The sequence below is a fragment of the Martes martes genome (assembly GCF_963455335.1).
Source record: "Martes martes genome assembly, chromosome: 9".
NCBI lineage: Eukaryota > Metazoa > Chordata > Mammalia > Carnivora > Mustelidae > Martes > Martes martes.
The window spans coordinates 52,318,203-52,338,519 of record NC_137896.1 but is presented as its reverse complement, the minus strand read 5'-3'; the positions used below and the strand labels follow the sequence as shown (position 1 = coordinate 52,338,519).

General features: G+C 41.1%; 1 protein-coding gene across 3 annotated transcripts in view; it reads left to right on the top strand.

Moving 5' to 3' along the window:
* LIMS1 (LIM zinc finger domain containing 1) overlaps nt 1–20,317 on the top strand; it is a 140,023-nt gene that overhangs the window by 44,788 nt on the left and 74,918 nt on the right. The window contains exon 1 of one of the 3 annotated variants that reach the window (XM_080812993.1): nt 8,265–8,578. The exons of the other annotated variants lie outside the window; for them this stretch is intronic. The gene's annotated coding sequence lies outside the window, so the exon portion shown is untranslated. Of the gene's footprint in view, nt 1–8,264; nt 8,579–20,317 lie in introns of those variants that run through there. 3 annotated transcript variants of the gene reach the window in all.

Below are 20,317 nucleotides of genomic sequence, written 5' to 3'. Positions count from 1 at the left end.
CATCAGAAAACATTTCTCCTTGAAATCTCCGGGGGGCCATTTTGGTCTGACGCAGTTCTCCATACCGTCTCTCTCCTGACTTCTTATTCCTACGTTTGATAATGTTTTGTTGTCATCAGGCTGCTGGACCGGACTGAACACTGACTTTCACAGGTCTAGCTTTAGCTACAGCTCTCCTTTTCCCCATCTTCCCTTAGGCATTGTTTTTTTCTTTAAAGAATTTCCTGGTTTGATTTGTAATGACTATTCCAGAAGTCAGTCTTGAGTCATCGGGGTTATTTAGTCTGTCGTCTTGTGTGCATGTGTGTGTCAGTGCGGTGGTATTCCTTTTGGATATTTGGATAAGCATAGGATATAGCAGTTTGATTCTATAGCCAAAACCAACTCAAAAACCAACTGCAGAAAAAAACAAGACAATGCAAATAGGCACACGTGCTCTACACCCGCATTAGGAACCAAGGGCAGCTGAGGCCAGGATTCTAGATGAGGGATGGGATGTGGGGGAGAGGCCTGGTCTTGATGTTAATGTTAGAATTACAGCAGTAACAGAGGGTAATTATCCATTATTGGTTTTCCCTAATCATTTTAGCTTTTTTTTTTTTTTTTTTTTAAGATTTATTTGAGAGAGAGAAAGCAGGAGCAGGAGGGGCAGAGGGGGACACAGAGAGACTATCTAGCAGACTCTGTGCTCAAGATCATGGCCTGAACTGAAACAAATGTTGGACACCTACCAGCTGTGCCAGCCAGTCACACCTAGCTCTGTTTTTTAATAAGGTTTTAGGATTTACGCACAAGAACAAGAGCTACTGGGTACTAGGTTTTATTTGTCCTGTGAGGAGATTGGATTAGAACTTTCTCTCTCTCTTTTTTTTTTTTTAAGATTTTATTTATTTATTTATTTGACAGAGAGAGAGAGATCACAAGTAGGCAGAGCGGCAGGCAGAGGGGGGAGGGGAAGCAGGCTCCCCGCTGAGCAGAGAACCCGATGCGGGGCTCGATCCCAGGACCCTGAGATTATGACCTGAGCTGAAGGCAGAGGCTTTAACCCACTGAGCCACCCAGGTGCCCCGGATTAGAACTTTCCATAGCAAGTCAGTCCCAGTTATCATTCAATTTAAGGGAAGGAACAAACCTCCTGGTCTAGATTATAATCTAGTAGGGAGAAGTAAAATAAGCTCGCTCACTTGCTTTCTCTTCTCTTTTTCTCTCTTCTTTTGTTCTTTCTTTTTTTCTTTCCTTCCCTCCTCGCTCTCTCTCTCCTTCCCTTTCTCCCTTCATTTAATTATTTATATTGAGTTATAATGGACATACTATATTCGTTTCAGGTGTGTAGCGTAATACTTAAATATTTGTATATATTGCAAAGTGATCATTGCAGTGAGTCTAGTTAACATGTGTCTGGATTTATCTTGATACATGGCAGCATATGGTAAATGTCCGAGAGAGAGAGAGAGAGAGAGAGAGAGAGAACAGTATTCAAAGGACAGGGAGCGCTCCCTTTGCTTAGGGAGAAAAGTGCTTCCTAACAGGAGTTTTTTGACCACCCGGAATAAGGACACTCATTTCTGTTACTGCCTCACACTTTCTGACCTTGTGGTTTGATCTTCACTCATATGTCCAGATTTTCTTGAAAATGGGTTTGAACTTCTCAGAATACAATATGATTTCTCAGAACTGTCAGTACACCGAGCATATTGTTGTATAATCGGTGACCATTCCTTGTCTCCCTTAAACTGTAAGCTCATTAAAAGCAGTGAAACTGTCTCCTTTTTGTTTCCTGGGGCTTAGCACACTGTACTAGCAGGTACTAGCAGGTGGTGCTTTTTCGTTATTCCCTTCCCTGAGAATTTTTCTTTCCCTCCTTTTGCGTTGTGGGCACAACCAATATAGACTCCCTTCAGTCAGTTACTCTCTAAAGCCTCTCTTTCTGCTTCTCTATGCTACAGCTCCTTGCCAACACTGCCTCAGCTATTTCTTAGAATACTGTAATGTGCATTGTATGTATCTCATAGTCTGGGAAGTTACTCTGGGCCAGGAGCTTTGTCTTACTCATCCTTAGTGCCCTGTGCCCTCAACAGTAAGTTACATGGTATTCATTGGCTACATATTTGTTGAAATGGAAATGAAGGGAAGTTTTCAATTTACAGGTATTTGTTTGCCACTCACCCCTCTGTTTTAGTGGTACAAAGTGAGTAATGATAAGTTAACACTTGCATTGGCTCAAAAGTTAATTTTTACTGTTTTTACCCATTTATATTTTTTTAAAAAGATTTTTATTTGAGAAAGAGAGAGAGAGAACGAGTGGAGAGACAGAGAAGCAGGCTCCCCACCGAGCAGGGAGCCCAATATGGGACTCTATCTGAGGACCCCAGGATCATGACCTGAGCCAAAGGCAGACACTTAACCAACCGAGACACCCAGGTGCCCCTACCCATTCACATTCTAAACAAATACCAATTTCTCTGTATTATAATACTTCACTTTTTAAGTACGAGGAAAATGGTGCTTCATGTGTTTTTAAACTACTGTTTAGCATTTGGGGGAACTTAAAATGCAGCTGTTAAAAAATGAAAAGCTGGGCCGCCTGGGTGGCTCAGTGGGTTAAGCCTCTGCCTTCGGCTCAGGTCGTGATCTCAGGGTCCTGGAATCGAGCCCCACATCGGGCTCTCTGCTCAGCAGAGAGCCTGCTTCCCCCCTCTCTCTCTGCCTGCCTCTCTGCCTACTTGTGATATCTCTCTCTGTCAAATAAATAAATCTTTTTTTTAAAAAAAGAAAGAAAATACTTGAAAATTGGGGGCTTACTTGATTAAAAAGTTTAAATTGTAATTGGAAGTTTTTTAGTTACAGTGTTTTAATAGTATTCAGCGTTGTAGTTCACGTCACACCCTGACAGGTGGTTCCTTCAGATACTTTATTTATTTTTTTTTTAAGATTTTATTTATTTATTCGACAGACAGAGATCACAAGTAGGTAGAGAGACAGGCACATAGAGGTGGGGAGGCAGGCTCCCTGCTGAGCAGAGAGCCTGATTTGGGGCTTGATCTCAGGACCCTGGGATCATGACCTGAGCCGAAGGCAGAGGCTTTAACCCATTGAGCCACCCAGGTGCCCCCCTTCAGATACTTTAATTAACACTTTTGCCATTAGGTAGCTTAATGGCCTCGGAAATCCTCTGGGTCAGTAGTTCTCAGCAGTGCTAGAACTGTTCCCTAAGGAGCAACTGGGAATTTGTGGGGTATTTTTTTGTTACCTCGATGGTTTGGGCACGAGGCACATAGACATTGAGTTGGCTAGGGCCAGGGATGCTAGATGTCATAGACTTTGCATCCACAGGACTTTGGTACAGGTTAAAAAGAAAAAAGAAAAACTTTTATAATTATCTGAGCAAAGCACCTAATTCTATTTTTTCAAAAGATTTTATTTGTTTATTTGGGAGTGAACAAGTGGTGGGGAGGGGCAGAGGTAGAGAGAGAGAGAGAAAACCAGACTCTCTGCTGAACGGGGAGTTTGATTCAAGGCTCCATCCCAGGACCTGGAGATCATGACCTGAGCTGAAGGCAGAAGCTTAACCAGCTGAGCCACTCAAGCACCCCCCCAATTCTATTTTAGATATAATCATGGAGTACCTTTGCACAGTTTCAGTCAACACTAAGTTTTTCACGAATACCATGAAATTTTTAAGTTGAGTAAAAAATGAAGTTTGCTTGGGATTTTACTGTAAGCTATACTCTCATAGGTAGTATTAATTTCTTTTTTTATCCTGTTTAGAAACTCAAAGCCTTTAAGATAGCAATTAGGATATATTGAGGGATGCCTGGGTGGCATAGTTAAGCATCTGACTCTTGGTTTTGGCTCAGGTGGTGATCTCAGGGTCATGAGATTGAGCCCTGCATAGGGACTCAGTGCAGAGTCTGCTGAAGACTTTTGCTCCCTCTCCACTTCCACTCCGCTGTCTCTCTCTCCCCAAAATAAATCTTTTAAAAATATATATTGAAAAGGTTTTTGTTTTGTATTATGTTTTTAAGTGAGAGTTGATTGGTAAACTAATGTTTTTCTTAAGTGAAATAGGTCAGAGACACCAGGGAAAGCATGTGTCTAGGGATGAACATGATGAACTTGCTGGGTTATAAATGTGTTTCATAAAGAAGGACCTAAGAGGCATGTAGAAAGGTGTAGACATTCAGTAGCACTTGATAGATTGGATGAATCAAATTGGGTGAGATTATCCCAGATTTTTTAAAAGGCCAGAGAGAAAAAGATATGCAGAGGCATTGAAAAAGTTACAGAATGGATCTGTGTCCATTCAGAGAATATTCTGTGGAAAATATGTCTGATGATTTCTTTTTTTTTTTTAATTAAAGATTTTATTTATTTATTTGACAGAAAGAAATCACAGGTAGGCAGGGGGAAGCAGGCTCTCTGCTGAGCAGAGAGCCCAACATGGGGCTCGATCCCAGGACCCTGAGACCATGATCTGAGCCTAAGGCAGTGGCTTAACCCACTGAGACACCCAGGTGCCCCTGCTGATTTTTTTTTATCTGTGTGAGACTTATAAAGGAAAAAGGAAGCATGGAAAAGGATCGATGAAAGAGGCTGATTCTTTTACCAGTCACCCAAACTGTAGCTGGTGATCATATGGGACTGTAGCTCCATCTGCTGGAAAGAAGCAGACCCACACCTGCACATTACGTAAGTGAAAGTGACCGTCTGTATACAGTCTTAGCGAGCCACCCAGTATTTATTAAATATTCCCTGTGTGCGAAATAACACTTTGTCAGGTTTTAGGGTAACAGTAGTAAAAATGTAGACACATTCTCTGCTCTCACCATGCTTAGCTCTGAGAGGCTTTCTGCTTTTAAGAAAAAGACTTCAATTTAGCTAGTACATTTTTGCATTCTAAGTTCCCTTCTTAGACTTCTCCATGGATGGCTTTTAAGATGTACCCTCTCTGAGCATCATTTTCCTTATCTGTAAGATAAGAACTACTGCCTCCCCTGCACGCTCAGTGTAAACTTTCGTTAAGTTCCTTGTGTGTTTGGAAGGCATAGATAAGTAGGAGGGCATAAGGGCATAAGATAAGTAGGAGCCGAGTTCTTGCCCTCACATGGGTTAGAAAAAGAAACTGTTATAAGTGAGAGAGCCTCACGGGAGCCCTGACGAGGAGTCCCTGATGCAGACCGGAGAACGGGACTAGAGAAGGATTGGAACAGGTTTTTTTGAAGATGTGATGCTTCACTTCTATTATACAAGGATATTAGAATCAGCAAGGGGAAGATGAAAGCATCTTCCAGGCTGAGGAGCCAGCATAAGCAGCAGCATCGAGATGAGGCCTGCATGGCAGGTATCACTGCTGGGTTGTATAAAGTGAGTGGCAGGGAGTGTCCAGAGATGAGGATTGGCAGGCCAGGGAATGTAGGGTTTGTTTGCTTCTTCTTCTTCTTCTTCTTCTTCTTCTTTTTTTTTTTTTTTTAAGATTTTATTCATTTATTTGACAGAGAGAGACACAGCAAGAGAGGGAACACAAGCAAGGGGAGTGTGAGAGGCTTCCTGCTGAGCAGGGAGCCTGATGTGGGACTTGATGCGTGGCTCGATCCCAGGATCAAGGATCATGACCTGAGTCGAAGGCAGACGCTTAACGGCCGAGCCACCCAGAAGCCCCATTTGCTTCTTTAATGGGCCTACCTTTGTGCTCAGAGCCATTGTAGAGTTTAAGAGAGACCCTTGGTTCTTTAGATAAGTTGCTGGTTGGGTCTCCTGGATTTGGTTGAAGGTAGAGAACCTAGTTTTAAGAGGCTGCAGCCATAGACCAGGTGAGTAATCATGAGGCCTGGAACAGTGACAGGGCTAAAAATGAGAGTGATATGGTGCAGAGGGACAAATTTGAAAATCCATTAGAAGTTAAAATGAGCAGAAATAGATGACTCATAGGTAAGAAGGTAAGAAGGGTGACCAGGGAGTTCCTAGCTTGGGTGACTGGTTTGATAATGTTGCCATACCTGAGAGAGGGACCATAAAAGGAAAGAACTGGCTGTGGGCATGGCAGGGAGGGAATGACTGATATATTTAGTTATTTTGAGTTAGGACGTCTCCATGAAAGCAGCCAGCAGACAAATTGTTGCATGACTGTGAGTTCAAGAGCAAGGTCTGGCCAGTGTTGCTAACATGGAGGAAGTAGAGGACCCATGAGAGATGGTGAAGTCATCAGGGAGAATATGCATAATGAGACAGGCAGAGAGCCAGAGTTCGAATTAGAGACGTTGCTGCACTAAAAGGCAGGCAGAGGAAGGAGATCCTGTAGAGGAGACAATGAAGGGATGATGAAAAAGATAAGAGTAATGGTGTAATGGCCTGGAGACCAAGGGTACTGATTTTTTTAAAGATTTTATTTATTTATTTCACAGAGAGACAGCGAGAAAGGGAACATAAGCAGGAGAGAGGTGGAGGGAGAAGCAGGCTTCCCGCTGAGCAGGTAGCCTGGCGGCGTGGGGCTCAATCCCAGGACACTGGAATCATGACCTCAGTTGAAGGCAGATGCTTAACGACTGAGCCACCCAGGCGCCCCCAAGGGTACTGATTTGAAAATATCCAGGAAAGCCTTGTTTTTAAATGTCAAAATAAAGATAAAGATAAAGATTGAAAAATGTTTTCTGGGTTTGCTCTTGCCTAGAAAAATTTGTCTGAAGAGAGGAGGAGGGGATGAGATGGTAACTAGAAGGACTTACGATAGACTTCTGCTGATCTAAGCATGTGTGCCCCTTTGTCCATCACACCGCCCTATTTCCTTCACGGTGCATGGTGATCAGTAAAGAGCTGGGACACAAAGAAATGGCAGATGTTTGCCTCTTTTAGATTTTAATTGCAGTAACATAAGTTACTTTCTTAAAGAGAATTCCATATGCTGGGAATCTTGCTCGGAAGACTTCCGTTCTATTTTCCTTCTCCCAAGAGTGATGGTGGCTGCTTTCCAGGGTTTCTATCTGGTATAGTCCTGTCTCTGGTGGGAGTTGGGGGGAGGCTGCTTCTCACCCACAAACAGCTTTTGTACTTCCAGCTTCCTTCTACATCCCACTCACATACCCCCAAAAGAAAGTAAGTAAATCAGGGCCAGAAGAGTCCTCTGGCTGGAATTGTACAGTGTTGAGATTGTGTATGAAGTTCAAACCTAGTTCTGATGGTGGGGCTTTAGAGTGAGCCATGAAAGTAGAGCGTGTGAGATGCCCCCTGGGAGTGCTGCACAGAGCCCTGAAGTTTAGAGCTCACTCTGCCTGTTGTCTTAGGTGAGCTCTTTCACCTCTCCAGACAGCAGACTGCTTCCCTGTGGGGTAGATTGGCTCTTCAGGATGCCTTTCACTTCTGCCCTTCTGCTGACGGTCACCATCTCACAATGCTGCCAGTACCCAGTCTCTAGTATTGGCATAACAAGCGAAGGTGAGGCGTTGTCTTCTTGTTTTTAAAGATTCACCTATAACTGAGAAATGCTGTTATCGTTCTAAAATTGACTGCCTTATAATAAAGAAATTGCTTAAGGAACTTCCTTTTAGTATTCTCAGTGAGTCAGGGCAAGGAAGTCATCATTTATGGAAGCGGAAGGCTGTAATTAGTGTTCCTGAGTTCCTCCATGTCAGCCAAAGATTCCTTTATTATTCCTCAATGGAAACTTGGCACCCAGGAGTCCTGGGAGGTGACTCAGTCGGGTGTGTGAGGCCTCATTAGCATTGGCTCTACTCCTTCCCTGCACTGTTTGTCGAGGATATCTGGGACTGAAGGAGCTGCTTCCCCTGCTCAGTCTGCTGGAGTTTGGCCTGCCTGTCTCTAAACTTGGGCTGAGCCACCAGGAAGAGAAAATAAAGCCAGCCGCTCAACACTGAAGTGGTAAAACATTAGAGAAGAAGAAAAAGCTCTAATAATTCAAACATGTGGATACTTTTAAGATCCAAAAGGGTAGAGGCTATCTTTTTATGAAAGTTCCACCTCTTTCCTGTGCTGATCAGTTATTGTTTTTTTTTTTTTCCTAAATATTTTGTGTACAGTACAAATGCTTTCAGCAAGTTTGTGGATGAATTTCTTAACTTAGTAAGGTACATAAAACAACTTAACAGGATATGAGTTATGACATTTAGGGGTGTTGCCTTATTGCTTCAGAACTTTGGGGTTATCGTGTAACACGCCATGTCACATGATTTGTCTGAATGCAGAAAAAAAAGCCCTCAAGTTGGTTTCATTGGCTTAAATATAGCTCAAGGCAACAGACACAAGGTTAAGATGAGGAAGTACTATACAGTATAGGAAACAGGAGCTTTTAAAGATAATTCACTGATCTGGAACTGGTTGCCCAAGCCCTGATAAATGAGGGAAAACAAGAGCAGAAGATTCAGAAAGGAGATGCTTTATTCTTGAGGTGAGAATAAGAGAGTCTGGAGGCACATCAGGAAAAGTGCTTGGAATATCCACTTGCTTTTGCAGAGTTGGGGCTGTGTGTACAAAGTTATTAAAGCAGGGGAGTAGAAGTTTGAGAGAAGACTGTCATCGAAAAGATATTCGTCTAAACTTGCATATCCAATAACAGGAACAATCTTGGGTAAGTTGTAGTAGCTTTTAGCCATACTAATTAAATTTTTCTTTTCACTGCTACGAAGTGTAATGGTTGTGGTTCTTAACTTCCTGCGGGTGCATATTTAATTACTGAGTATATGTAAAAGCGACTTTATGTTTTATTGGTTTCAAAGAGGGTGAGGAAGGGAGGCTATACCCTTATATTTGCAGAGAAAACATTAACAACCTTGATAGTGTTTAGTGCCATATACTTTATGGTCCTGCAGAGACATAGAATATTTTTATAGTAATGCTTCTTGTCATTTTATTACATTAAATACTTTTAACCCAAATTCTGTGTAGGATCTTAAAATAAACAATCATATACTGTTTAACACTATGGTTAGTGAATATGTGTCTTGCCATGGTGTGGGAAAAGCAACTATAACTATTTGAGACTTATTCATGAACCTGTATAAGTCTGTGTAAAACTAGCAGGCCATTTAAAAAGCAACCTTAAGGGGCACCTGGGTGGCTCAGTGGGTTAAGGCCTCTGCCTTCAGCTCAGGTCATGATCCCAGAGTCCTGGGATCGGCCCCGCATCAGGCTCTCTGCTCAGCCGGGAGCCTGCTTCCCCCTCTCTCTCTGCCTGCCTCTCTGCCTACTTGTGACCTCTCTCTCTCTCTGTCAAATAAATAAAAAAATATATCTTTAAAAAAAAAAAAAGCAACCTTAATACACCACATCTACATTTGTAAGACATTTATTGAGAAGTGATTATTACCCCTCAAAGGATCTTGTGCCTTACACATGATCTGCCTTACACAATGAACTTCCTTAGAAGTTTAAAGGTATTTATGAAAACATTTATTTCTCAGTCAATCTCCAGGATTATTGTAGTCTTGAGGGGAAGATAGCTGTGATATAGAATGGGGTGATGTATAAGGGACTTTCTTATTTTATATAGGTTATATATTTGTAGATATTTGTTTTTTATATGGAAACACATAGTCATAAAATATGGAATAGTTATAACATTAGGAAAATATTTTTTTTTCAAGGACAAGAAAGAAAAAGTTAAAAAGAGGATGATCACTTTGGTTTGGTCTTGCAAATTAATAGAAAGGATACAAACTTCAGTTTGCAACAACAAGGCACTGTGCATGGCTTATAAAATAAAAAAATGAATAAGATACTTTGGGTAAACATTTACACAGTTGTGTAAAAAAAAAATTACATACAACTAACCAGGCATAATCAGACCAACATGAGTACTGTCAAGTTTTGGGAGATAACTAAAAGAAGTGACCTGTAATTCTCAGGGACAGCACCATTTAGCTGATTATTAAATTGGGCCTCGAAGAATGAATAAATTTCAACATTTAAAAATGATGGAAGGGACGCCTGGGTGGCTCAGTTGGTTGGGCAGCTGCCTTCGGCTCAGGTCATGATCCCAGCATCCTGGGATTGAGTCCCACATCGGGCTCCTTGCTCCGCGGGGAGCCTGCTTCTCCCTCTGCCTCTGCCTACCACTCTGTCTGCCTGTGCTCGCTCGCTCTTTCTCTAACTAACAAATAAATTTTAAAAAAAATTTAAAAATGATGGAAAAGAGTGTTCTTCTAGCCACAGCTGGTGAAATCTTTTTTTTTCCCCACGACTGGTGAAATCTTGAGCAAAGCTTTTGCAGGTCAGTTTACTTCTCTGTTCAGAATCTTCCAGTGCCTTTCCACCTCACCTAGAATGGAACCTGGAGTCCTTATTCTGGTTTGCAAGGGCATACTTGATGTGTGCCCTGCCCTTGGTTCCTCTTCCTTTCAGATACCATGTCTTTCCCGCTCTTCCCCACTATACTGTAGGATCCATGAAGCAGGGTCTTTGTCTTTCATGTTCCCTGTTGTATCCCCAGTGCCTAGACCTCTGAGTGCTCGTAAATGAATATGAATGAACCCTAGAAATTCAAAGGCATCTAATGTGCTAGGATGTAAGATGTGTTTGCGGGATAAGAGTGATAGGGAGGGGCGCCTAGGTGGCTCAGTTGGTTAAGCAACTGCCTTCTGCTCAGGTCATGATCCTGGAGTCCTGGGATTGAGTGCCCGATCAGGCTCCCTGCTCAGCAGGGACTCTCTTCTCCCTCTGACCCTCTCATGCTCGCGCTCTCTCTCTCTCTCTCTCTCTTTCTCTCAAATAAATAAAATCTATTAAAAATTTTTCTAAAAAGTGATAGGGAGTGCACATGGAGTACTGGTCCTGAATGCAATATGAAGTTTTGGGGTGATTTTGCGGGGAAGGGATATGGTAACATTGCAGTGTGGAGGATGGACTTGGAGAATCAGAGAGTGGAGATTGTTAAAACCGAATGGAAAGTATCAACAATTCCTTCACACAGTGGGTATTTGACTCATTTGCTCCATGCTAAGCACTGTGTTCAGTCCTGCGGATACAAAGATGACTGGGAAATAGTTCTAGTTGGTAGGAACAGATATGTGAACATCCTGCATTAGAGGTCTCAAATAAGTGATGTGATGGGCACTTGAATCAGGGCTTTACCGTGGGTAGCAAGGAGTATTACGTCTCCTTGACTGTTTTTGATGTCAGCAGCTCTAGGAGTTTCCAGAGAAAAAAATGAAGCTGTTAAGGGAACTTCGAAAAGTGTTTTTAGTCTTATGTATATATTTTTAATGCAGAGACCTTACCATGATTTTTAATTACATCTTACCTAAAAGTTCTTATCAATACATTGATTGGCCCATTCATTCTCAGAAGAAAGATGCATTATAGGAAGAGCGCCTCTTTAACTGCCTCTACGCAGTGTCTATACTAGGTCAGATTTTAGCTCCAGGTAAGTGGTTCACTTTGGGGGCATAGTTTGCCAGTCTACAAAATGGAGATGATGTCCTACCGAGTGGCTAATTGAATAAATGAGGTGATGTATAGGGAAGTATTATATACCAAACATTGCTTCAGGTATATGGTGGTATATGGTGGTATTGTTGAGGGGGAGGATGGGTACTCTCCCACCCCAGATGAGAGTTTGGGATAGGATATATAGAACATGGAAAAATTGAAAAATTGAATAATGAATTTTATCAAATATTCTGGGTGGAGAGGAGAGAAGAGGCAGATATTCTTTTAGCAATATATTTATGGGGCTTAAAAACTATGCAAAAGGAAGTTTGCAGCCTGAGGAACCATTTGGATACCTAGTTCTTTGTATTCAGCCATTCATGATCTTTCTTGTCACTAATTTGACAGTTTCAGACCCGTAAGGAGAAGCTGCCTTTCTCGTTCATGTATTTATTCACTGAGTATGTTTATCCTTCAAACACTTTGGTATAGTTGGAAGACTGGGTCTTAGAGCTACCAGATGTGGGTTCAAATCTTCCTTCTACCACTTGTAAGATTTTTTTTAAAAAAGATTTTATTTATTTATCTGACAGAGATCAGAAGTAGGCAGCAGATGGGGCGGGTAGGGAGATAGACTCCCTGCCAGCAGAGAGCCCGACGCAGGGCTCCATCCCAGGACACTGAGATCATGACCTGAACCGAAGGCAGAGGCCTAACACTGAGCCACCCAGGTGCCCCTGTATGATTTTTTTTTTTTTTTTAAGATTTTGTTTATTTATTTGACAGAGAGGGCACAAGTGTGAACCTCTTTAAACTCTCCCATTGCCTGAATACCATTGATTGCAGAGATTTTCTTCTCTCTCTTTTGTTTTCTTTCTTAAATCTGTTCCCCTTCTCTTACGTTTTCTTTCCCTCACCAGTTCTTTCCCTTTCCCCCTCTGATTCTATCACCATCCCCCATCTTTTCTAAAGGGAAGAAATCTGTCAGGAGCTGGTCCTTCTTCTCCATCCCCCAGCCTCACTGGGACCTGGAGTTGTTAGAGGTGGGATAAGATCAAGAGGCTAGATCACATTGATGCATATACATAATAAACTTCTTTAAGCCAGACTTTCAGATGGATTGGCATTTATAGTAAATAATGGGAAGTGTTTGGGAAAAGTTGGGTAGAAAATAAGAAAATAACATCATCCAAGAGAGGAATATTTTCAGGGTTGCCAGCTCAGCATGCTATTAGCAACAGCTTGAAGGAAACCATAAGGGAATTTTTCACAGATGAATCAGCCAGAAATAAACCCAGACTGCCAAATCAGATGTGATTACTTAGTCAAAGAAACTGCTTTTCATTCCCTGTAATCCTGATTGGCCTGGTCAGTAATTGAAAGTCAGTATTCAGCTTGATTTTACTTATATCTCAGACCATTATAAAGTCCTTCATTCATTGTGTATCTGATGAGACACTAGTGGGAAATAAAGGATGTATCCAGGCATCTTAGGAGAATGGAGTGTACACACATGAAGTAGCTAAAATTAGAACTAAGCTATGTTTAAATTTAGTCAGTAGCAATGAGCTATTGATAATGGTCCTTAGGAGAAAATGAGCCACAGCCAGAATTTTAACCTTAATTTTAATGATTTATTAACACATGGACCAGTAGAGAGGTGGAGGGTAGAAAATGGCGGGTAAATGGACAATGGGAATAGGTAATGCAGGTGTGGGGAAGGGGATAGATTTTGTCTAGAAGACACCCCTCAGCCCTGCCTGGCAAGGGTGATTCTATGGCAGTAATAAGAGTGGAAAGGAAGGAAAAAGAATTGTGATCCAGATTTTCCATGAACCCCAAGATGACTATATCAGCAACTCACCATGTCCGTGGGCTTTCTAAGACCTTCAAAAAAAGGGGAAGTAACATTTACTGAGAAATACACTTTGTGCTGGTAAGTGCTAAAGGCTTTCCTTCTGTTTGTTAGTTCTTGAGCCTGTGAGGGGGTTTTATTATGCCCACATTTGTACATGAAGAATCTGTCCTGCAGGTGAAGAAATTTATCCTGGCTAATAGGAGATAGTCCAGGCTGCCACTCCCCCTTTTTTTCTGGACTACATTTCTTTATTCCATAACGAGACTTACTGTATTATCTAGATTGGTGCCATCCAATAAACACGTAATATGAGCCATATCACATGTACAGGTTAAAATTTTCTAGTAGCCATGTACAAAAATAAACAGGTGAACTTAATTTTTTTTAAAGATCTTATTTATTTGAAAGAGAGAGCATGAATGAGCAGGGGAGAGGGAGAAGCAGGACCCTGGGATCATAACCTGAGCCAAAGGCAGAAGATGATTCCCTGACTGAGCCACCCAGGCATCCACGTGAAAAATTAAATTTTATAATATATTTATCTACATACACCAGTTTCATGTTCAAACTATGTACATATTATGTAACATATTGAAACTATTGAGGTATTTTATATTTTGTGCACTAAATCTTTGAAATCCAAGTCCATTTTACACTTATAGCACATCTTGATTTGGGCTAGCCACATTTCAAGTTGCTGCGTGTGGATAGTGGCCTCAAATTAGCATGGGTTCAAGAAAGGTATTGGGACTCATCCTAAAAAATTGAGGGTAGAGGCTCTGCCTTGAAGTCATTGGGAGGAAATAAGATGGAGCAAGAGAGCAGCTTCTCTTAGGAAAACTATAGAAGAAAAGTACCATACACGAAAAGCAGGACTGCTCTTTAAAAGCAAATAAAAACAGCAGAACGTTCAGAGTTGTCAAGTCACTCTTTTGTATACCTGAAACTAATGTAAACACTGTGTGTCAACTATGCTTAAATAAAAATTTAAAATTAAGAAAGTAAAGAGGGCCCCTGGGTGGCTCAGTCGGTTAAGCATCTGCCTTTGGTCTGGTCATCTTGGGGTCCTGGGATCGAGTCCCGCATCAGGCTTCTGCTCAACCTGGAGTCTGCTTCTACTTTGCCCCCTGCCACTCCCCCTGCTTGTGCTCTCTCTCTCTCTGTCAAATAAACAAAGTCTTATCTAAAAATTAAAATTAAGAAAGTAAAGATGTAGGGTACCAGTCAGTGGATTCTTGATCTCTGGGTTGTAAGTTCAGGACCTACAATGGATATAGAGATTACATAAAAATAATATCTTAAAAAAAAAGAAGAAGAAAGTAAGTCATTACCGTATCATGTAAGGCATATTACTGACTGCAGGGCCATTTACGGAGAGTGGTAAAGTCATACCAGTTTTTATCACCACCACTAGTAACGACCACAGGAAAACTGTGGCATTAAGTGCTAGATACTGAACCATATTTAGTCAGGGGAATGACATGTCTTGGCAAATCTACTAACCATTAGGAATGGAACCACAGCTTTTAATGTATATATGCATGGTGTTGACAAAAGAATCAGTTCTTCCACATGCCTAATGCTTTTTTCAGATGGGAGCTATAATGTCTGCTTGAGGAAATAACCATGAACAAACTACCTTATATGGGAATTTTCACAGCCTTCAGCTCTACCCAGAGCAAGATAAATGATAGTTGCAGACTTCTATTGCAGCAAAACAGGAATTATTTTAAAATGTTCTTGGAATTTCCCCTTCATCCTCTTCCTGTGATTGTGCCACCTACTTCGTTGTCTATGTCCCACTTAACTTCTGTCACTTCTTTCAGTCTGTTCTCACTATACTTGTACTCACTATACTTTCTTTTTTTTTCTTTTTGTCTTGTTTTGTTTCGGTAGTAAGCTCTGTACTAGGGTCCTGCTCTCTGGTCTCTTACCTGTGGGACTTTAATTCCATTCCTACACCCAAAAAATGAAAAGGGTGAATTCAAATCCTTCGCAGTCATTCAGGGTCCCTCACTTTGCAGCTTGGAGCCTAATTTTTACATTAACATTGTTGTGCTGCCATCTCCAGAACTCTATTTGTCTTGTAAAACTGAACTTAACTTCACATTTCCCTCCACCCCCAGCCCCACGCTCCCACCATTTTCCTTTCTGTCCCTGTGGATTTGGAGATTTCAGATACCTCATATGAAGTTTAATCATACAGTATTTGTCTTTTTGTGACTTGCTTTCTTCACTTAGTGTAATGTCCTTAAGGCTTATTCATGTTGTAGGCCTCAGAAATGCCTTCCTTTTTAAAACTGAAGAATATTCTATTGTGTGTATGTATCACATTTATCACATTTTGCTTATTTATTTGTCAACAGACATTTGTGTTGCTTCTACCTTTGGGCTATCGTGAACAATACTGCTGTGAACATGGGTGTACAGGTATCTCTTGGAGTCCCTGTTTTGAATTATTTTAGATACACTGAGAAATAGAATTGTGGGTCACATGGTAACTCTGCTTTTTGTTTTTTGAGCATGGCTATACTGTTTTTCACAGTGCACCATTTTATATTCCCACCAACAGTACAGAAGGTTTCCAGTTGCTCCGTATCCCCAATATCTGTTATTTTCCCTTTTCTTTTTTCTTTCTTTTTTTTTTTTTTTTTGGTTTTTAAGTAGTAACCATACTAACTTGTATGAGGTAGTATCTCGTTTTGATTTTGATTTGCATTTCTCTAATCACTAATGATATTGAACATCTTTTCACGTATTTATTGGCCATTTCTGTTCCTTCTTTGGAGAAAAGTCTATTCAAGTCTTTTGCCCATTTAAAAAAAAATCTGATTGGGTTTTTGTTGTGGTTGAATTGTATGAGTTCTTTATAGATTCTGGATATTTACTCCTTATAAAATACATAATTGCAAATATTTTCTCCCATTCCATGAGTTGCTTTTTTAATTCTTTTGATTATGTTCTTTGATGCACAGAGTTTTTATGTTGAGGTAGTCCCAATTCTCTATTTTGACTTTTGTTGCCTCTTCCTTTGGTATCCTATCCAAGAAATCATTGCCAAATTCAATGTCATGAAGCTTTTCCCATATGTTTTCTTCTAGGAGTTTTATTTGATCCATTTGGAGTTAATTTCTGTATATGGTATGAGATATGAGTTAAACTCCATTCTTTTGTGTGTGGATATATTTCCCATTTGGGGCGTGGGCGGCTCAGTCTGTTGAGCATCCGACTCTTGTTAAGTCATGATCTCAGGGCCTGAGGATTGCGCCTGGCTTGAGAATCTTTCCCTTTCCCTTTCCCAACTGCTCCTCCCCCCACTTGCAGTCTCTTTCTCTCTCTCTCAGATAAATAAATAAAAGCTTTTAAAAAAAGAAAATAAAAAATTAAATTTTCGTGTTTGTTGAAAAGAATCCTTTTCCCATTGAATTGGCTTGACACCCTTGTCTAAAATCATTTAACCGTATTTGTGAGGGTTTATTTCTAGCCTCTCAGTTCTGTGCCCTGGTCAGTGTTTCTGTCTTTATGCCAGTACCACACTGTTTTGATACTGGAATTTTGTGGTAAGTTTTGAAATCAGGAATTGTGAGACCTCCAACTTTGTTTCTTTCAAGATTGATTTGGCTTTTGGGGGTCTTGGAATTTCATAGGAATTTTAGGATGGATTTTTCTATTTCTGTAAAAACCTTATTGAGATTTTGATAAGGATTAAAACCTCATTTTTTAATTCTGTAAAGCAAGGCTGATATTTTTACCCAGTGATTTAATTCAAGGCAAAAGTTTCTGCCTATAGAAATGTCAGATAAGGGGGCGTCTGGGTGGCTCAGTGAGTTAAAGCCTCTGCCTTCGGCTGGGGTCATGGTCCCAGGGTCCTGGGATCGAGCCCCGCATGTGGCTCTCTGCTCAGCGGGGAGCCTGCTCCCTCCTCTCTCTCTACCTGCTTCTCTGCCTACTTGTGATCTCCATCTGTCAAATAAATAAATAAAATCTTTTTAAAAAAATGTCAGATAAGTCCTGGAGGCTTGGAAATGGCCTTAGGCACCTATGCATGGTAGGAGGCAAATGCTGGAATAGCTCCCTTGGAGCAAAGATTAGGAACAAGGAATGATTTCCTGGCATGTACTTGCAGTAGTGCCTTAAAACATGCTTAAAGAATTGTGTAAAGATCTTCGCTCTCTGCTGCAGACACATTAAGAGCTAATAACTCTTTTGACTTCCCTGTGACCCAGTAGTAGTATACTGAGTCACGCTTTTCAGTGACCAACATTGCTATAGTACTTTATTACTATAGTTTGTTTTTAATTTGTTTCTAATTAATACCCTATTTAATTCATACAAAAAGATTGTGAGGTAAACAAGCATATGCTGTCTTTGATTTATAAGCAAAGAAAGTAAAGGCTTTGCAGAAAACTTGTGGGTGGCCATGTAATAGCTAGAATGACAGAAAAGTCAGAGGGAGGCCTCAGGAGCCTGGTACAGCCTTTCTGTGGGGCAGTTGGGCACCATGGTCACAGGGCGGGGATGTGATCACTACTTATAGTGGTGGAGGCTTTATGGGAGCCATCTAATGTAACCCACTGCCTCCTTTGACTCTCCCTGCCTGTCCTTATGGGCACACAAAAGAGTGCTCTGAGTTGGGGGAATAGTGGTTGGGGAAAGGGATTTATGATGGGAAGGAGATCAATAGTTGGAAGGGGGGAAATGGCTAGAAATGAGGCCAGACAGGCAGGTAAGTACATTGTAAAGGGTTATGTTGTTAGAAGGTGAGGGAGGGACAGTGAAGTGTCCTCCAAACTGAGAAGGCATTTTTTGAGACCTGAAGAAGAAGCAGGTGACTCCATAGTTTACAGAGTTTTATTCAGGGTAATTTGCTGCCGGCGGTGGGAGTGGGGATGGTGACACGGGCAGCAGTGGTGAGGGGAATCTTGCAGAAGATAAGAAGATGACCCGTGGCAGCTGCACAGTTATTTTCCATAAAGTCCAGACCTTAGTCCACAGATTTTGTAGAGCAACGGGACATGCAGAAGGGCACTATAGTGAGATCAGAGGGTCTGCACACACTCCAGAGGGCTTGCATGCACCTAATCAACAGCTAACTTTTGATTAAATCTTACGGCACCACCTGTGCATTAGGAATGTTATCTCTGACACAGGCCAAAACAAGCCTCCCCCCATCCTGGCCTTGGTAGGCATTTCTGAGGTATGTATGTTAATCTCCAAGGGACCTGGAACACAGCCCCCAAAGAGGTTATCGATTGAACATGAACATAATAGAGGGCCAAAGATGGGGTCAGTATTGTCAGCACTCCTACAGATGTCTCATGTGTTTTGCCAAGGTCTTTGAACTGTATCCCATATAAAATAGACATCTATACAAATATTTTAAACTGATCCATAGTATGATCAGAGTTGCATTTAAAAAAATCTTTGCAGTGAGAGAAAGGAGAAATATTGATGATAATGGTGATATGTATTTTGTATTTAACATTTATTATGTGTCACTTGTCAACCTTAAAAATAAAATAGGCAGTTATTTTCCTAGCAAAATGAGTTTATTCATGAATAGCAGAGGAATTGCAATTTGGGACAAGCAAACTATGGGAAACCACAGGTAAGTCCAAAGGGACAAAGGAAGTTTGCTTTTATTGGGTGCTGGGGGAAATTGGGAAAGATTGTTGTGAACAAAAGTTCACTGGAAAAGAACAAGTGTTTGAGGCCGGAGGTTTCTGGAGCGGGGAGAGATTGTCCCTCTTTTTCTTAAAAGCCAGAGATAAGATTCCTGTGAGAAAGGTGCCCTTTTTTTGTCAAGATAAGAATTAACCTTCCTTCGGGGTGTCTGGGTGGCTCAGTGGGTTAAAGCCTCTGCCTTCGGCTTGGGTCGTGATCCCTGGGTCCTGGGATCAAGCCGAGAGTTGGGCTCTCTGCTTGGCAGGGAGCCTGCTTCCCCCTCTCTCTGCGCCTGCCGCTCTGCTTACTTGTGATCTCTGTCTGTCAAAAAAAAAAAAATTACCTTCCTTCTTGTAGCAAGTTATGCAGACCCTGGCAAGTGGTGCGTTGGTGAGAGCTCCCCCTTCAGGTCTTTCCAACTCCATTTCCAGTGAGGTTTCCCTTATTCCTTCCATTAACCCATGTGCTTTTCATAGGAGCTGTATGAGGTATGGTTATAACCATCCCCTTATTAGAAAAAAAAAAAAAGCTAGTAAGAACTGAAGCTGGGATCTGAGTTCAAGGTTGGTTGACTCTGAACCCAGCCTCTTATAGAAGGGAGAGTGAGGATGGGGAACATCAATTGGGTGTGCAGTATGGTATGGGGAGGGTGTTAGGTTCGTAAATGTAAATGAAGAGAAAAATGGAGATGGCATTTCATACATTAAGTGTACTGGTTTTAGTGACTTTGTTGGTGAGAAGGAAGTTGCTGAGAAAGACTGAGATTTTTAGCTTGGCAGCCAGATGACCAAGAATGCCTTTGATCAAGATAAAGGACGTAGTGAGCACTGTGTACAATATTCAGTTTCCCCACGCCCCCACCGGGTGATAAATAGAACATAATGAAAGCACGCCATTTGTCTAATTTACCGTATCAGTAATGCTTGTATGCAATTATTTTTATGCAATGACATGTTTCTATCTAGTTAAGATTACCTGTGATATAAATTTTAGGTTTCTTTCTCTGAACCTAAATATTCAGAAAAAAGACCTTCATTTCTCATAAAATTTGCTACTAAAGGCACTAAATTCCAAAGTACAAAATTAAGTGAAACTTAATACTAGGGCTAGTTCTTTTTACTGTGTCCTTTTTGCTAATTTACTTCTGGGTTTTGAAGTATGTGTCTAGGTCTTCATTTACCTCTTCAGGGAATTGCATCTGAAAGCTAGCCCTTTGTATCTGTTTTTGCTAGTCTTGACTATTTAACCTTATTGTCTCTAATGTGTCTTATGTTGATCCTTTTCTCTTAAACAGTTTATATCCAATAACTCTCATTATCATCTTCTTTTGAGTGTGCTTCCTAGCAAAGTATTTTATTTTATTTTATTTTATTTTATTTTATTTATTTATTTGACAGAGGGAGAGATAGTGAGAGAGGG